General features: G+C 44.6%; 1 protein-coding gene and 1 pseudogene across 1 annotated transcript in view; both read right to left on the minus strand.

The window, feature by feature from the left end:
• Positions 1-2,034, minus strand: part of LOC143986885 (uncharacterized) — a 159,558-nt gene extending 157,524 nt beyond the window's left edge. Inside the window, exon 1 of the mRNA XM_077485291.1 lies at positions 2,018-2,034. The gene's annotated coding sequence lies outside the window, so the exon portion shown is untranslated. The remainder of the gene's footprint in view (positions 1-2,017) is intronic.
• Positions 2,035-11,330: 9,296 nt separating this feature from the next.
• On the minus strand, positions 11,331-12,374 carry LOC143986887 (SCAN domain-containing protein 3 pseudogene; annotated as a pseudogene).
• Positions 12,375-18,512: the final 6,138 nt, after the last annotated feature.

Raw genomic sequence — 18,512 nt, forward strand, 5'->3', positions numbered from 1 at the left:
GAAAGAGGCCGCGAATAGCCTATAAGGTCCTAGTGAAGGAGAAAGAGAGGGGAGGGGTAGCACTACCAGATCTCACTAAATATTATGAGGCGATAATAATCTCAAGGGTAGCGGACTGGTGTCATAACAAACAAGAGAAGAGTTGGGTAGATTTGGAAGTCACACTAAGTAATACAGAGTTAGCTAAAATGATATGGATTCCCCCTCAATATAGGGACTTAGGGACGAGCACTTGCACTTTAACTAGGCACACGTTAAAAATTTGGGACAAAATAAATAAGAGACACAAGTGGCACTATAACTCACCTTTAATGTCACTCCTGGACACAAATTATTTCCCCCCAGGGAAAGAGGAGCGTTTATATTTCAGTAGGTGGGCAAAAAGGGATGATATAACACTTTTAGAAGTAATGAAAGGGAATAGGATAATCACTTTTAGGGAAATCACACAAGAATGGGGTTGTAGGCCACTTGATTATTGGAGATACACGCAAATGGTTCACTTTATCCAAGGATTACCACAACCATTAAGAGGAAAGACACAACTTAACCCACTTGAAAAATTATTTAAAGAACCACAATGTCTACAGAAAAGGATTTCCAAAATATACAAGATATTAAAGCAAGAGGGAGACGTGGAGCTTCCAGACTACTTGAGGAAATGGGAGGAAGAAATAGGGCCTTTGAGAAATCAGGAGCAGAGGAGCAAAATAATTAAAATGACTTATTCCTTGGCAAGAGATGTGCAAACGATCGAAATGTCCTTTAAATTAATAGCGAGGTGGCACTTGACGCCACAGAGAATACAGAGGTTCAGTGAGGAAAATCAGAAGCTATGTTGGAGGGAATGTGGGGGACTAGGTTCTTTCAAGCACATATGGTGGGACTGCCCCAAAATAACCCCTTTCTGGGAGCAAATAAGAGAATTGACATTTTTAGTGACAGGGGAAAGGGTGGGAAATTCTCCATGGGAATGCCTGTTCCATGATACAAAGAAAGGGATTGTGCAATACAGAGGTACAATGACCCCAGTCTTATTGAACGTGGCTAAATCCCTGATTCTGTGTCATTGGAAGTCCGTGCAGGTACCGACAGTATCAGAGTGGATCCGGAAAGTAGAACATATAAGGGTAATGGAGGAGTCCATACAGAGACTGGAGGACTCAGGCCAAAAACATCTAAGTAAATGGCAACAATGGGGAGCATTTCTGGAAAAAGAGCAACATACATGGGTGGGAAGGGAAGGAGAGGAACGAGGGGAGTGATGTGGGGGATTGGGGGTTTTTTCCCCTTTTTTTTTTTTTTTTTTTTTTTTTGTTAAGGGGTGGGGTATATTAGTATTGGTATTAAAATAATGTATGTAATTGAAATGCACTTATGATGTTTTGTAAATGAGAAAAGAAATAAAGAGTATATAAAAAAAAACTCAGCTTCAGATGAGGACATTTTTCACTGAAAACTTGATCAAGGTCATTCACACATACTATTTATTAAGATTAATCATAAAACCAAATATGTTTTGCAAGCTTGCCATAAATATATTATAACACCTATAAGTGCCGAATTATGAATTTGGAATAATATTCTAACACTCAGCCAATGGGAGATGATCTCAGCATGACTTACATAATTAAGGAGATGAGGGGGGAGGGGAGGAAGTCACTTATGGTGACCATAGAGACATGGAAATTCAGCTGGTTCAGCAGGGATCGGTCACATTTCCATCCATGTGTGGTCACTGCCGGATAAAAGTCACTCCATCAGCGGCTGCAGCCAATAGCTTCATCACTGATCTGTGTATTCTGAGAGCGGAGGAGCGCCCCCCATTGTCAGAATACAATAGTGCAGCGGGAGGATTGCCCCATCCCCCTCCAATGTGTGGATGGGGGAATCACTTCAGTTTTTTCACCTCATCCCGCTGGATGAACGATAAAACTGAACCATGTATGGCCAGATTTGGAAGGAAGATATATTCATCATCAACTAATCCCCCTGAAGGGGTTAATCTACATATTACCTCCTCTGCCGCCAGATCCAGCAACGTCTTCACTCTACTTCCTCTCACATGGAACTTCCTGTATTCCATAGAGACTTCCTGTCTGTCTTCCATAGAGACTTCCTGTCTGGGTAGAGGTGAGATCACCACCTTGTGGAGCTCAGAGGAACTGCAGCCCCAAGAACCGTCTCGTAGTGTCAGCACGGCGTTGTGCTGTGTGTGTATGTACTGTATATCCTTATAGATGGCTCATCTCCACTCCTAACCAAGGGGGATAGAAATATATTACTGCTCGGGGGGGGGGGGGGGGGGGACATTTTGGCCCCTTTGATTTTGCAGTAAAATTTGTGTCAAGGGGACTGAGCCAAGTCAGTGGGGGTTCACTATCAGAGTACAGGCCCAAACAAATTCAGCAGCTCCTTTGGGGGTCAGTGCTACAATAAAGTGCTAGGTGATCAAATCATATTCTCTCACATTCTACTGCTTCCACTTTACACCTACTTCACTGATCTTTTGGTGTTTATCAATAAATTAACCACTTCAGCCCCGGACCAATAAACACCTTAAGGACCAGAGGTCTTTTTCCAATTTCGCACTGCGCTGCTTTAACTGGTAATTTCGCGGTCATGCAATATTTTCACCCAAACGAAATTTGCGTCCTTTTCTTCCCACAAATAGAGCTTTCTTTTGATGGTATTTGATTGCCTCTGCGATTTTTTTTTGTGATATAAATGGAAAAAGAGCAAAAATTTTGAAAAAAAATGATATTTTCTTCTTTTTGTTATAAGAAAAATCGAATAAACTAAATTTTAGTCATACATTGAGGGCAAAATTTATTCAGCCACATGTCTTTAGTAAAAAAAATGTCAATAAGCGTATATTTTTTGGTTTGCGCAAAAGTTATAGCGTCTACAAACTAGAGTACATTTTCTGGAATTTACACAGCTTTTAATTTATGACTGCCTATCTCATTTCTTGAGGTGCTAAAATGGCAGGGCAGTACAAACCCCCCCCCAAATGACCCCATTTTGGAAAGTAGACACCCCAAGAAAATTGCTGATGGGTATGTTGAGCCCATTGAATATTTATTTTTTTGTCCTAAGGGATTGAATAATGACAAAAAAAAAAAAATTTTTTACAAAAAGTTGTCACTAAATGATATATTGCTCACACATGCCATGGTTATATGTGGAATTTCACCCCAAAATATATTCCGCTACTTCTTCCGAGTATGGGGATACCACATGTGTGGGACTTTTTGGGAGTCTAGTTGCGCACTGCACCCCGAAAACCAATCACCACCTTCAGGATTTCTAAGGGTGCAAATTTTTGATTTAACTTCTCACTACCTATCACAGTTTCGAAGGCCATACAATGCCAAAATAGCACAAAACCCCCCAAAATGACCCCATTTTGGAAAGAAGACACCCCAAGCTATTTACTGAGAGGCATGTTGAGTCCATGGAATATTTTATATTTTGCCACAAGTTGCGGGAATTTTACAAACTTTTTTTTTTGCACAAAGTTGTCACTAAATGATATATTGCTCACACATGCTATGGGCATATGTGAAATGACACCCCAAAATACATTCTGCTGCTTCTCCTGAGTACGGGGATACCACATGTGTGGGACTTTTTGGGAGCCTAGCCGCGTACGGGACCCCGAAATCCAAGCACCGCCTTCAGGATTTCTAAGGGCATACATTTTTTATTTTACTCCTCACTACCTATCACAGTTTTGAAGGCCATAAAATGCCAAGATGGCACAAAACCCCCCCAAATGACCCCATTTTGGAAAGTAGACACCCCAAGCTATTTGCTGAGGGCCATATTGAGACCATTGAATATTTTTTTTTTGTCCCAAGGGATTGAATAATGACAAAAAAAAAATCTTTTTTACAAAAAGTTGTCACTAAATGATATATTGCTCACACATGCCATGATTATATGTGGAATTGCACCCCAAAATATATTCCGCTACTTCTCCCGAGTATGGGGGATACCACATGTGTGGGACTTTTTGGGAGTCTAGTCGCGCACGGCACCCTGAAAACCAATCACCACCTTCAGGATTTCTAAGGGTGCAAATTTTTGATTTAACTCCTCACTACCTATCACAGTTTCGAAGGCCATAAAATGCCAAAATAGCACAAAACCCCCCAAAATGACCCCATTTTGGAAAGTAGACACCCCAAGCTATTTACTGAGAGGCATGTTGAGTCCATGGAATATTTTATATTTTGCCAAAAGTTGCGGGAATATTACAAACTTTTTTTTGCACAAAGTTGTCACTAAATGATATATTGCTCACACATGCTATGGGCAGAAGTCAAATTACACCCCAAAATAAATTCTGCTGCTTCTCCCGAGTACAGGGATACCACATGTGGGGGACTTTTGGGAGCCTAGCCACGTATGGGACCCCGAAAACCAAGCACTGCCTTCCGGATTTAAATATAAAATGCTACCAAAAAAACTGTTAGCGATCGCAGGGATCAGGCCTGACTCTGCGATCGCTGCAGTTATGTGTTTAGTGTTTTGTAAGTGACAGTGATCGATCGATACTGCACTTGGGTGGGCTGGGCAGAGGGGCAAAACGCAGGTGCTAGCAGGTATCTGTGCTGATCCCGCTAACAATGCGTTTTTTGGAACCCTGAACTGCTGGGGACGCTAGTATAGATCTGATCAGATCAGATATTGATCTGTTCAGATTCTATACCACTACGGGAGGTGTATGCTTTGCGCGTGGGTGTTAGCGGTACTGGCACTAACCTAGCGCTGCCTGGGGCGACGCAGACCCTGACCCTAAAACCTAATTGATATCACCCGCCGGGTGATCAGGGGGTTAAACCTTTATTGGGTAATAAATGGTGGGTGCCCTGATGCTATAAAAAGCAAACTAACCAGAGTCACCCGTAACACTTATATGGTGATCAGTGGTGAAAGGGTTAACTAGGGGCAATCAGGGGGTTCAAATTTTTATTAGGTAGTATATGGGGGTCCCTGGCGCTATATAAAAACCTGACGGGGAACCTAAATAACTAACTGGCTAACCAGCGTCACCAGTGACACTTATACTGTGATCGCTGGTGAAAGGGTTAACTAGGGGCAATCAGGGGGTTAAAACCAATTATTGGGTAGTATATCGGGGTACCTAGCGCTATAAAAACCTGGCGGTGAACCTAAAAAAATAACTAGCTACCTAGCGACAGTAGCGACACTGATGCAGCGATCAGAAAAATTATCGCTTAGTGACACTGGCAAAAGGGGGTGAAAGGGTTAACTAGGGGCAATTAGGATGTTAAAACCATTATTGAGTAGTATATCGGGGTACCTAGCGCTATAAAAACCTGGCGGTGAACCTAAAAAAATAACTAGCTACCTAGCGACAGTAGCGACACTGATGCAGCGATCAGAAAAATGATCGCTTAGTGACACTGGCAAAAGGGGGTGAAAGGGTTAACTAGGGGCAATCAGGATGTTAAAACCATTATTGGGTAGTATATCGGGGTACCTAGTGCTATAAAAACCTGGCGGTGAACCTAAAAAAATAACTAGCTACCTAGCGACAGTAGCGACACTGATGCAGCGATCAGAAAAATGATCGCTTAGTGACACTGGCAAAAGGGGGTGAAAGGGTTAACTAGGGGCAATCAGGATGTTAAAACCATTATTGAGTAGTATATCGGGGTACCTAGCGCTATAAAAACCTGGCGGTGAACCTAAAAAAATAACTAGCTACCTAGCGACAGTAGCGACACTGATGCAGCGATCAGAAAAATGATCGCTTAGTGACACTGGCAAAAGGGGGTGAAAGGGTTAACTAGGGGCAATCAGGATGTTAAAACCATTATTGGGTAGTATATCGGGGTACCTAGCGCTATAAAAACCTGGCGGTGAACCTAAAAAAATAACTAGCTACCTAGCGACAGTAGCGACACTGATGCAGCGATCAGAAAAATGATCGCTTAGTGACACTGGCAAAAGGGGGTGAAAGGGTTAACTAGGGGCAATCAGGATGTTAAAACCATTATTGGGTAGTATATCGGGGTATAAATACAGAAAAAATCAGCGCAGTACAACCCCTTTACGAAAAGCTGCTGGACACCAAGGATCAATTACCAAATCCCAAAATACAATATATCAAACAGATGGTACAGCGCTCTAACTAAAATAAAATGATTACTAACATATTAAAATTAATAAAAAGTCCAAAGATAGCTTTTGAGTCAAAAAGTCCACGTGAGGAATCTTCAGTGGTATACAGTCAGTTCATGCATAAAGTGACTTAGTGCCAAGGGGGGGACCACCACCAATGGTAAAATTGGCTGCTCACCTCATCGTATGGACCCTTTAAATTACAGAGGGTCGTATGCACTTAAATATCAACTCATCCAATCGCTGTACTCCTCTCCGACAATATCCGACCAATTCACAAACGAAAACACAGCTTTCTCCTATTCAGAGTCAAATGAACTGACACGTTCGTGGAATACCCACACTGGATCGGTATATAGCAGTATTCACAATTCCTCAGACCATGTGGATAGAAAGACAGGCCATAGTGCTCTCCATAGAAAAACGTTTTAATGATGAATATACATAAAAAACACACTTACAATAACGAAGCTTCATACGATCTTTAAAATGATCAATGACCGCGGGTGACGTCACGTGATCTCCGTCTGTACGTTACGTCCCTATGGGCGGGACTTCATCAGCGGACACGGAAAAGCTTTAGTATCACTTTATGCATGAACTGACTGTATACCACTGAAGATTCCTCACGTGGACTTTTTGACTCAAAAGCTATCTTTAAACTTTTTATCAGTAGTGACACTGGCAAAAGGGGGTGAAAGGGTTAACTAGGGGCAATCAGGATGTTAAAACCATTATTGGGTAGTATATCGGGGTACCTAGCGATATAAAAACCTGGCGGTGAACCTAAAAAAATAACTAGCTACCTAGCGACAGTAGCGACACTAATGCAGCGATCAGAAAAATGATCGCTTAGTGACACTGGCAAAAGGGGGTGAAAGGGTTAACTAGGGGCAATCAGGATGTTAAAACCATTATTGGGTAGTATATCGGGGTACCTAGCGCTATAAAAACCTGGCGGTGAACCTAAAAAAATAACTAGCTACCTAGCGACAGTAGCGACACTGATGCAGCGATCAGAAAAATTATCGCTTAGTGACAGTGGCAAAAGGGGGTGAAAGGGTTAACTAGGGGCAATCAGGATGTTAAAACCATTATTGGGTAGTATATCGGGGTACCTAGCGATATAAAAACCTGGCGGTGAACCTAAAAAAAACACTAGCTACCCAGCGACACTAGAGACACTGATGCAGCGATCAGAAAAATTATCGCTTATTGACACTGGCAAAAGGGGGTGAAAGGGTTAACTCTAGGGGCAATCAGGGGGTTAAATCTTTATTGGGGGGTGATAGGGGGCTACCCTGGACCTAACACTAACTGCCCTGACAGTTTTTACTTTTACAACTGACACTGAATGCAGTGATCAGTAAAGAAATGATCAATGCAATCAGTGACACTGTGACTGGGGGGGGGATCGGGGGGGGGGTTTGTGTACCTATGTGTACCTATGTGTCAGTGTAGTGTTTTGGTGCACTTACTTTTAGTCTTCTCCTCGTAGTCCAGTCAAACAGACCGCCCCGAGGAGAATGACATCACTTCCTCCTTCCTGTGTAAACAATACACAGTGGGAGGAAGTTCGTCATTGGTCAGGAGCGATCCAGAGGGGGTGGCCAGAAACCAACGGCCATCCCCTCATCACGGATCGCTCCTGGAGGGAAACGGACCGCCGTATCCAGCGGAAGGGGGTCCGATCGGACCCCCCACCCGCTGGAAGGCAGGCACGTACATCTACGTGCTCGTGCCTGCCTGTGCCATTGCGATGACGTATAATGGCAATACGGCGGTCCTTAAGTGGTTAAGTAAACTGTGCCATGTGCAAATTCATATACAACATAAAGTGCTTTGTGCTCAAGATGCTGTTCCCTGCAGATCACACACTTCCGCTTTGCACCTACTTCTTTAATCTCATATTTTCTGCTATTTTAAATGGTAGCGATGACACTTTGGACAAGGTGTCTGTCATGCATAAATTTAGTTTTTACCTCAGAACAGTAGTGGGGTTCTGAGGGTTAATTGTGTAGGTTTAACTTTGACATCAGTTTGGCTGGGCTGTGTTAGAGTTCTGCCTGGTCATGTGTACAGTGAGGTGCACATGACAGGCTCAGAACCAGGCCTGGTTGGTCGCTTTGGGTATTGGCGTTCCCCAGAACCAATCAGTGGGTGCGCCGGGCCCTGCTGAGGAGTCTGGGGGAGGGTACTTAAGATGTGGAAGTCACGTGTTCAGGGTTAGTTTGTGAGGCCCTAGCGACCTGTTCCTGATTCTGGACTGGGGTAGCCCCGCGAGGGGTCCTGGTCACGGTAGCGTATGTCGCTCTGCAACATGCTTTGGTTGGTTAGCACCAATAGACGCGCCTGGTCTGGGGTAGGGATCCGTCTGTTCCCGAGTCTTGGAACCGGCTGGTCCGAGGCACAGTAACTGAGGGAGGATTCAAGGTGTCCGGGTGTGCTCTCGGCTTGGAGGGACACCGCAGCTCATGTGAGTGACCGGGAGAGGACTCTTCGGAGGAGGGCCGACAAGTGGCATCCAGAGAAGTGTCTGGTTGCTGAGGTAAGAAGGACACCGACGAATCCACGCTTTTTCCAGTACTGCCAAGGAGACAGAGAACATTCCAGGTACTGAGGAAAAAGGTTCCTGTTCACTTCAGTTACAAGTTACTTAAGGTCCAATATTTCACAAGTTCTGGATCAAAGTGCTGACTGCCATAATCTCTGGCTAGAGATTTGTTCAGCTTTGAAGCTCCCAGCTGCGAGTGGCTACTCTTTGGGTGGTATTAGAGACTTTCTGATATTTGCAGTTCGTAGTGCCTGAGTTCCTTCACCCTTGCCCTCTGTTCCCATATGAGACTGGATGTTGGATGTTACCCCTGCAAATAAAAAAACCTTTTCTAAAGGACTTTATTGGTGTCAGCGTCCAAAGTTGTTGGGTACCAACCCTGGGAACCCCTAGACCTGGAAGAACCAGCCAAGCGGAGGTAACCGGTAAGACCAGAAGTTAAGGCCGCCCTGCCAAGGGTTGTGGCCGCTACATGAATAAACTAAAAATTGGTGCAAATTCATGTAAACATACAATATTTTATGCTGTACATAGTGTTATCTGCAAGTCCACTGCTTTCACTTTGCAACTATTTCAATGAAAGTATTTTGTTAAAAAATAATAATAATCCACCAATCAATTAAAAGTTGATAAGGTGTAAAGTTCTCGGTGCTCCAAACTGTGGCAGCTGTAGTGTAGCCACGCCTTCTTCCTCCTCTTACACACGTGATAGTGAGGGCGCCCCCTTAGTGGTGCTTCCCCACTCACCAGAGCAATATGACTCCCAGCTTTTCATCTACCAGAGTCACCAACATCCTTCACACTCTCCCCACCTCCGATGGCAAAGGAACCAGATCCTCCTCGCTCACTCCTGCAAGTCTGCTGCGCTTTCTGTCATCTCCCTCCTAGACTTCTCCTCCTCCTCCGACCCCTGTTCCAGCAGGAGCTCCGCCTCTTCATACACGCTCAGAGCTCCGCCTCTTTATACACGCTCAGAGCTCCGCCTCTTCATACACACTCAGAGCTCCGCCTTTTCATATACACTCAGAGCTCCTCTTCATACACACTCAGAGCTCCGCCTCTTCATACACACTCAGGGCTCCGCCTCGTCATACAAACTCAGAGCTCCGCCTCTTCATACACACTCAGAGCTCTGCCTCTTCATACACACTCAGAGCTCCGCCTCTTCATACACACTCAGAGCTCCGCCTCTTCATACACACTCAGAGCTCCGCCTCTTCATACACACTCAGAGCTCCTCCTCTTCATACACACTCAGAGCTCCGCCTCTTCATATACACTCAGAGCTCCGCCTCTTCATACACACTCAGAGCTCCACCTCTTCATATACACTCAGAGCTCCTCCTCTTCATACACACTCAGATCTCCTCTTCTTCATACACACTCAGATCTCCTCTTCTTCATACACACTCAGGGCTCCGCCTCTTCATACACACTCAGAGCTCCGCCTCTTCATACACGCTCAGAGCTCCGCCTCTTTATACACGCTCAGAGCTCCGCCTCTTCATACACGCTCAGAGCTCCGCCTCTTCATACACACTCAGGGAGGAGAGGAAGGGGAGTCCCACATCGTGTAACGCCTTTTATTAAAAAGAAATACTAAAAACTGCACACACTGAAGAACAGATGTGACACAATGCTTGTATAACCAACACCAGGAAGTGCTGTGTTCCTCAACTTCCCGTTTTGGAGACATCACTTCCTGCCTGTGCCTGACACTACTTCCTATTTGTATTCCATAGAAACTTCCTGTCTGGATATGAGTGATATCACCACCTTGTGGAGTTCAGAGGAACTGCAGCCCCAAATGTTTCATAGTAACCACGCATGTAAAATATCTTACAGGGCTACCACAAAACTTAAATTTAACACAAAAAAGTAAGAAAAAATTAAAACCGTTCTTATGCAACCAATTGCTTAACAAATACATTTGATTACATGTTGAAAAGTCTTAAAGACACAGAACACAAGTTAACAACAGATGTATAACAAAAAAAAAGATACCTGATCCTTTTGGTGAAGACATTTTAAAAATACATCCAAAAGCTTGAAAACATATATCAATGCACTCATAATGAAGATGTTAAACATAAATTTACAAGGATGTAATGTTCTCATAGGAATGGTGGTGGAGAGCTCTAAAAGTAAGAGCACTTCCTTGAATGTTTTTATAAATAAAATAATTAATCCTGGAGTGGAAAAAAAAAGCTGTAAAGCAATAAATAATATATAAACTGGGTCATCCAACTTCATCCATAAAGACATTGTGATTCCAGGTCTTCTAGATCAGTGGTCCCCAACCTTTTTGGCACCAAGGCCCGGTTTTGTGGAAGAATATTTTTCCAAGGCCCGGTGGGGGGGGGAGGAATCGCGATGTGGTGCGTTATCGGTTCAATCATCCTGATACCATAATATCGGGACGATTGAAGTGCATTATTTATATTATTACAATATAATACAATGATTATATAGTTCAACTCAATGTAATGTAGAATCAGTGGGAGCCCCAAGCTTGTTTCCCTGCAACTAAACAGTGTTATGGTGTCAGGGTGACTGAAGCACGTTATTTCTATTACATTGGAATATAAAATGAAATAGTTCTACTCACCATAATGCAGAATCAGTAGGATCCCTGAGCTTGTTTTACTGCAACTAGGCGGTCCCATCTTGGGGTGATAGGAGACAGTGACACTCGAAGTGTGTTGCTTATGTCCAGTCTGCTCCGTAATCTTGTTTTGGTTGCTGTCACTGCAGAAAATCCAGCTTCACAAAGATAGGATGTTGGAAATGGCAGCAAGCTTTTCAGCGCTTTTGTGGCAATTGCAGGATATTCTGCCTTGACTTTAATCCAGAACGTATGGAGGTTTGAAGTCGTCTCAAACATACTTTTAAGGCCACCATCATTTGCGATCTCAAGCAGTTGATCCTCTTCTAGCACGGACAGAGTGGATTCACCTGGCTTATTCACAAATGGGTCACGGATCCATTCCTTCCCAATTCGGGGGTCTTTTGAGGATGGGAAATAATGCTCAAATTCATTTGAAAGCTGATAGAGGTGATCATGCACCAGCTGTGTGAAAGAAGGTTCTGGCTCAGTCTCTTTCAAAAGCTCTGATAAGGTTGGAAACATGTCAAAAATATTATTGTTGACTCGTCGCCCCCATAATTCCAGTTTGGCTTTGAATGCAGCCACTTTATCAGCAGACTTAAACACAGTTCTCATTCTCCCCTGAAGTGACAGATTGAGTTCGTTGAGCAGGTTAAATATGTCACACAAGTAAGCAAGTTTTGTGACCCATTCTGTGACACTGAAATGTGCTGCAAGTGGTGACTGTTTTTCAGAAAGAAATCTCTGGAGCGGCTCTCGTAACTCAAACACTCTGCTCAGTGATCTACCTTTAGAAAGCCATCTCACTTCTGTGTATAAGAGAAGACGAGTGTGCTCTGCATCCATCTCCTCACAGAGCTGTTCGAACAGACGTGAGTTAAGGGCATGTACTTTAATGTGGTTGATTATTTTAATCACAGCCTGCAAAACGTTGTTCAGTTCAGGTGACATTTTTCGGCTAGCCAGCATTTCTCTATGGAGGACACAGTGCGTAGACTCACATTCGGAAGCAACCTCCTTGACCCGAGTGGTAAAACCAGAAAGCCGCCCAGTCATGGCAGCAGCTCCATCCTGTCTTCAGATGGGAATTGCCACTGCTGCTCAGTGATCTACCTTTAGAAAGCCATCTCACTTCTGTGTATAAGAGAAGACGAGTGTGCTCTGCATCCATCTCCTCACAGAGCTGTTCGAACAGACGTGAGTTAAGGGCATGTACTTTAATGTGGTTGATTATTTTAATCACAGCCTGCAAAACGTTGTTCAGTTCAGGTGACATTTTTCGGCTAGCCAGCATTTCTCTATGGAGGACACAGTGCGTAGACTCACATTCGGAAGCAACCTCCTTGACCCGAGTGGTAAAACCAGAAAGCCGCCCAGTCATGGCAGCAGCTCGCGGCCTGTCTTCAGATGGGAATTGCCACTGCTGCGGCCTGTCTTCAGATGGGAATTGCCACTGCTGCGGCCTGTCTTCAGATGGGAATTGCCACTGCTGCGGCCTGTCTTCAGATTGGAATTGCCACTGCTGCGGCCTGTCTTCAGATGGGAATTGCCACTGCTGCGGCCTGTCTTCAGATGGGAATTGCCACTGCTGCGGCCTGTCTTCAGATGGGAATTGCCACTGCTGCGGCCTGTCTTCAGATGGGAATTGCCACTGCTGCGGCCTGTCTTCAGATGGGAATTGCCACTGCTGCGGCCTGTCTTCAGATGGGAATTGCCACTGCTGCGGCCTGTCTTCAGATGGGAATTGCCACTGCTGCGGCCTGTCTTCAGATGGGAATCGCCACTGCTGCGGCCTGTCACTGCTGCAGCCTGTCTTCAGATGGGAATTGCCACTGCTGCGCCCTGTCACCAGATGTGGATTGCCACTGCTGCGCCCTGTCACCAGATGTGGATTGCCACTGCTGTGACCTGTCACCAGATGTGGATTGCCACTGCTGTGACCTGTCACCAGATGTGGATTGCCACTGCTGTGACCTGTCACCAGATGTGGATTGCCACTGCTGCGACCTGTCACCAGATGTGGATTGCCACTTTTCTGCCCCCAGATGTGGATTGTCAATGTCAGCTGCCAGCAGATGTGGATTGTCACTGTCACCTGCCACCAAAGCGTAACAGATTGTCACTAATTGGTTTTATTATAACAGTCCCACTATAAAAGTATTATAACGGTCCCAGTATAAAAAGTATTATTAAAAGTCCCAGTATAAAAGTATTATTAAAAGTATAAAAGTCCCAGTATAAAAGTATTAAAAGGATTATTAAAAGTCCCAGTATAAAAATAGTATTAAACGTCCCAGTATAGAAATAATATTAAATGTCCCAGTATAGAAATAATATTAGATGTCCCATGATAGAAATAATATTAGATGTCCCAGTATAGAAATAATATTAGATGTCCAATGATAGAAATAATATTAAATGTCCCATGATAGAAATAATATTAACTGTCCCAGTATAGAAATAATATTAGATGTCCCGTGATAGAAATAATATTAGATGTCCCATTGCAGAAATAATATTAGATGTCCCATTGCAGAAATAATATTTGATGTCCCATTGCAGAAATAATATTAGATGTCCCATTGCAGAAATAATATTAGATGTCCCATTGCAGAAATAATATTAGATGTCCCATTGCAGAAATATTAGATGTCCCATTGCAGAAATAATATTTAATGTCCCGTGATAGAAATAATATTAGATGTCCCGTGATAGAAATAATATTAGATGTCCCATTGCAGAAATAATATTAGATGTCCCATTGCAGAAATAATATTTAATGTCCCATTGCAGAAATAATATTTAATGTCCCATTGCAGAAATAATATTAGATGTCCCATTGCAGAAATAATATTTAATGTCCCGTGATAGAAATAATATTAGATGTCCCATTGCAGAAATAATTTTAGATGTCCCATTGCAGAAATAATATTTAATGTCCCATTGCAGAAATAATATTTAATGTCCCGTGATAGAAATAATATTAGATGTCCCATTGCAGAAATAATATTTGATGTCCCATTGCAGAAATAATATTAGATGTCCCATTGCAGAAATAATATTTAATGTCCCATTGCAGAAATAATATTTAATGTCCCGTGATAGAAATAATATTAGTTGTCCCATTGCAGAAATAATATTTGATGTCCCATTGCAGAAATAATATTAATTTCCCAATTAATTAAATTAAATTAATTAAATTAATTAAATTAAATTAATATTAATTATAATAAAATATTAGGAGTGCAGAGTGCAATGTACTTACAGTTCCAGCATGGGAGTGAGGGGAGGAGCCGTTGGAGACTGCGGGAAAGTAAGTTCAGTGAGGGTGGGCGGGGAGAGATGAGGTCACTCTCTCTCTCTCTCTCTCTCATTAGCCGCCGCTTCTGTGTAACTGTAGCCAGGACGGGACAGCGGCGCGCCTGTGCGTAGCGCAGAGGGATGAGGTCATCTGCTCTGCTTGTTCGGCCGGCCGCACCGCTGACAGTTTTCTCCGTCAGCGGTGAAGCTGAAGCCTTAGCCGGCCGCGGCCCGGGGGTTGATAATCTCGGACCTGACAGTGTCCTTGGAGCTGCGGCCCACCTAGAGAGGCGGCACGGCCCGGCTTTGGGCCGCGGCCCGGGGGTTGATGACCCCTGTTCTAGATCACATAGAAGGAGGACTCATCGATGATTTCATACATTTGTTTGGAAGGATAGAAGAATCCTCAGAAGGGATCATGTAGGATGACAGGAAAGTCTCCTGACTGGTGAGATCATCCAAACATAATAATTACATCCATGAAGTGGAGCGAGCTCGTTGGAGTGATAAAGCCAATCTGTAAACACCGTGTAGATATTATCCAAGAACTCAGCACACTCCAGCTGTGGGGAAAGTCTCAAGGTGGGTTTAATTTGTCATTTATCATAGGTAGAAATGTCCGCAGAGAGCACCGAGACTACATATATAACTTGTACAGTGTCCCCAGGAGTCCAGTTGTATTATTCCGTAAGTAATTAGGCTGCCCCCACCTTTAAATGGCCTTTGCTGCAAGGAGCACATGGAAAGGCAACGCATGTAAAGCAAAACCAAAGGAAATTCCCAGCTCAACTTGCCAGCCAGCCAGAAACCAACCAAATTAACCTGTCTAATGCCGCGTACACACGATCGGAATTCCGGCCACAAAAAGACCGATGAGAGCTTTTCATCGGAAAATGCGACCGTGTGTGTGCTCCATCGGAATTTAGCTGTCTGAATTTCCGCCAGCCAAAAATTGATAGCATGTTCTCAATTTTCCCGATGGGAAAACGTTCTATCGGTAATTCCGATCGCGTGTATGCAATTCCGACACTCCAAAAATCACACATGCTCAGATTCAACTACGAGACGGAAGCTATTGGCTACTGGCTATTGAACTTCCTTTTTCTAGTCCCGTCGTACGTGTTGTACGTCACCGAGTTATGGGAATTTGGTGTGGCCGTGTGTAGGCAAGACAGCTTTAGCGGAATTCCGTCGGGAAAACCATCAGAGCTTTTTCCGACAAGAATTACGATCATGTGTACGCAGCATAACTGTTTGTGTTAAAAACAGGGGAGGAGGGGGGCAGTGGCCATTTGTTTCTACTGTTGATATACTGGTGAGGGGATACACTGGACACCTTTGCTGCCATTGTGCTATATGCTGGGTGTCCAGTGCACCCCTGTGCCTTTAAAGAACCTCCTCCCAGGCTCACCTGCCCTCTGCCTATCTATTATAATGCATATGCTTCTACTGTGGAGGCTCTCAAAACTGTATAGGGTTAGGACCGCAGATAATATTGGGGTGCCTTCTCGCAGCCTCTGCAGCTTACGTATGCTTTTGCAAATGTGTGCAAACTAGATTTCTGTATTTAAAGCAAACTTGTAGACAAGTTAATTTGGTTGATTGCTCTAAAGAGCTGACTTGGGCAGACTGACGCTGGTTGAGATCCGCTTGGTAGTGAAAAGCTCCTTGGGGATGTAGAGAAGTGTTTGCGGAGTGGGGACCTGTCCGCCAGCTAAGGGCCCCTGTGCGATCATCTGGTGGGGTTGTGTTCACTCTGCAAAGTCATTATTGGTTTCAGACTGGCTGGCAAGTTAACTTGGAAATTTCCTTTGGTTTTGTTTTACCTGCATTACTCTTCCATGTGCTCCTTGCTGTGAAGGCCAGTTTAGCGGTCGTGCGACGTGGCTCCCAAACAAAATTGATATCCCTTTTTCCCCACAAAGCTTTCTTTTGGTGGTATTTGATCACCTCTGCGGTTTTTATTTTTGTGTGCTATAAACAAAGAAATAGCGACACTTTTGAAAAAAAAACACATTATTGTTTACTTTTTGTTATAATAAATATCCCCAAAAAATATATTAAAACATTTTTTTCCCTCAGTTTAGGCCGATACGTATTCTTCTACATATTTTTGGTAAAAAAAACACACAATAAGCGTTTATTGATTGGTTTGCGCAAAAGTTATAGCGTCTACAAAATAGGAGATAGTTTTATGGCATTTTTATTAATAATTTTTTTTCCCCTGGTAATGGTGGCAATCAGCGATTTTTATCATGACTGCGACATTATGGCGGACAGATCAGACACTTTTTGCACTATTTTGGGACCATTCCCATTTATACAGTGATCAGTGCGATTAAAAATGCATTGATTACTGTGATTGCATTGATTACTGTGACTGGTAGTGAAGGTGTTAACCACTAGGGGGCAGTGAAGGGGTTAATTGTGTCCTAGGGAGTGATTCTAATTGTGGGGGGCTGGGCTGTGTGAGGCGATACTGGTCACCGATCCGGAATACAGGAAGCAGTGATCAGTGTCAGTGTCACTAGGCAGAACGGGGAAATGCTTGTTTACATCAGCATGTCCCCGTTCTTCCTCTCTGTGACACAACCGCGGGTATCCCCGCAGACATTGAGTCCGCGGGATCCACGATCACACACACACAAACACATTCACATAATGATTATTTTACAGTATATCCACTGTAACTGTCACACACCCAGGCCTGGACTGGGACAAAAAATAGGCCCGGGCATTTTAGACTGAGCAGCCAACCTTTCCAGGGACCAGGGGGGTGGGGTTCGGTAGACATTAGCGTGGGTGGCTGGTGTCGGTCCTCCACACTGTAATGTGCAGGGACACTGTGATATAAAGGGAACTGCACTAAAAAGGGGCACTGCAATGATTACAGTGCCCCTTTACAGGGCAGTCCCCTTTATATTACAGTGTCCCAGTCCTATTGTGGCCATACAATGCCAGTACTGTCTGTCTCCTATTGTGACCATGGCCCAGTGACACTGACCTGCTCTCTGGTGGTGCGGTAGAGCATGGCGCTCTCTCTGGTGGTGTGGTACAGTGTGGCTCCCTCTGGTGGCACGGGTACAGGGTGGCTCCCTCTGGTGGTGCAGGTACAGGGTGGCTCTCTCTAGTGGTGCGGTGCAGCGTGGCTCTCTCTGGTGGTGCGGTGCAGCGTGGCTCTCTCTAGTGGTGCGGGTAAACCATGGCTCTCTCTAGTGGTGTGGGTACAGCGTGGCTCTCTGGTGGTGCGGGTACAGCATGGCTCTCTATGGTGGTGCGGTGCAGTGTGACTCTCTCTGGTGGTGCGGTGCTGGTGGTGCGGTGCAGTGTGACTCTCTCTGGTGGTGTGGGTACAGCGTGGCTCTCTTTGGTGGTGTGGGTACAGCGTAGCGCTCTCTCTGGTGGTGCAGGGACTATTAGTTCCCCCAGCACAGTCCTCTCTTTCGTTTTCATGTCTCCTGTAGTAGCTGCTACAAGCACTCAGCTTGTTTCTGGGTTTTCTCTTTCACCCCAGCAGAGTGCATGCTGGGGACTGTAGTCTGCTCCCTGCTGAGACCAATGGTGCCACCTATCTCTGGGACTACATTTCCCATGATGCCCCTCTAGTTTCTTCTGATTGGCCCTCTGTTTTGGCCAATGGGGGGGGGGGGAACTAACATACAGGAATGCCTTCTCTTCCCCTGCTGCCGACGTGAGAAGGGGAGGGGGAGCGAGGGGGGAATAGTGACAGCAGCCTGCAGCTCTCCCCACCGTGCAGACACCCATGGCTGGAGGAGGATAGAGGGACTGTAAGCGTGGCTCTGAGGCTGAGCTGTGTGTGAGAGAGACACACAGCTCAGCCCATGCAGCCACCAGTTCCGCATGACACAGGCACGGTCGCATAGCGGTAGGCGA

The sequence above is a fragment of the Lithobates pipiens genome, unplaced genomic scaffold, assembly GCF_037356315.1.
Source record: "Lithobates pipiens isolate NorthernLeopardFrog02 unplaced genomic scaffold, aLitPip1_a1.2 Scaffold_18, whole genome shotgun sequence".
Lineage (NCBI taxonomy): Eukaryota > Metazoa > Chordata > Amphibia > Anura > Ranidae > Lithobates > Lithobates pipiens.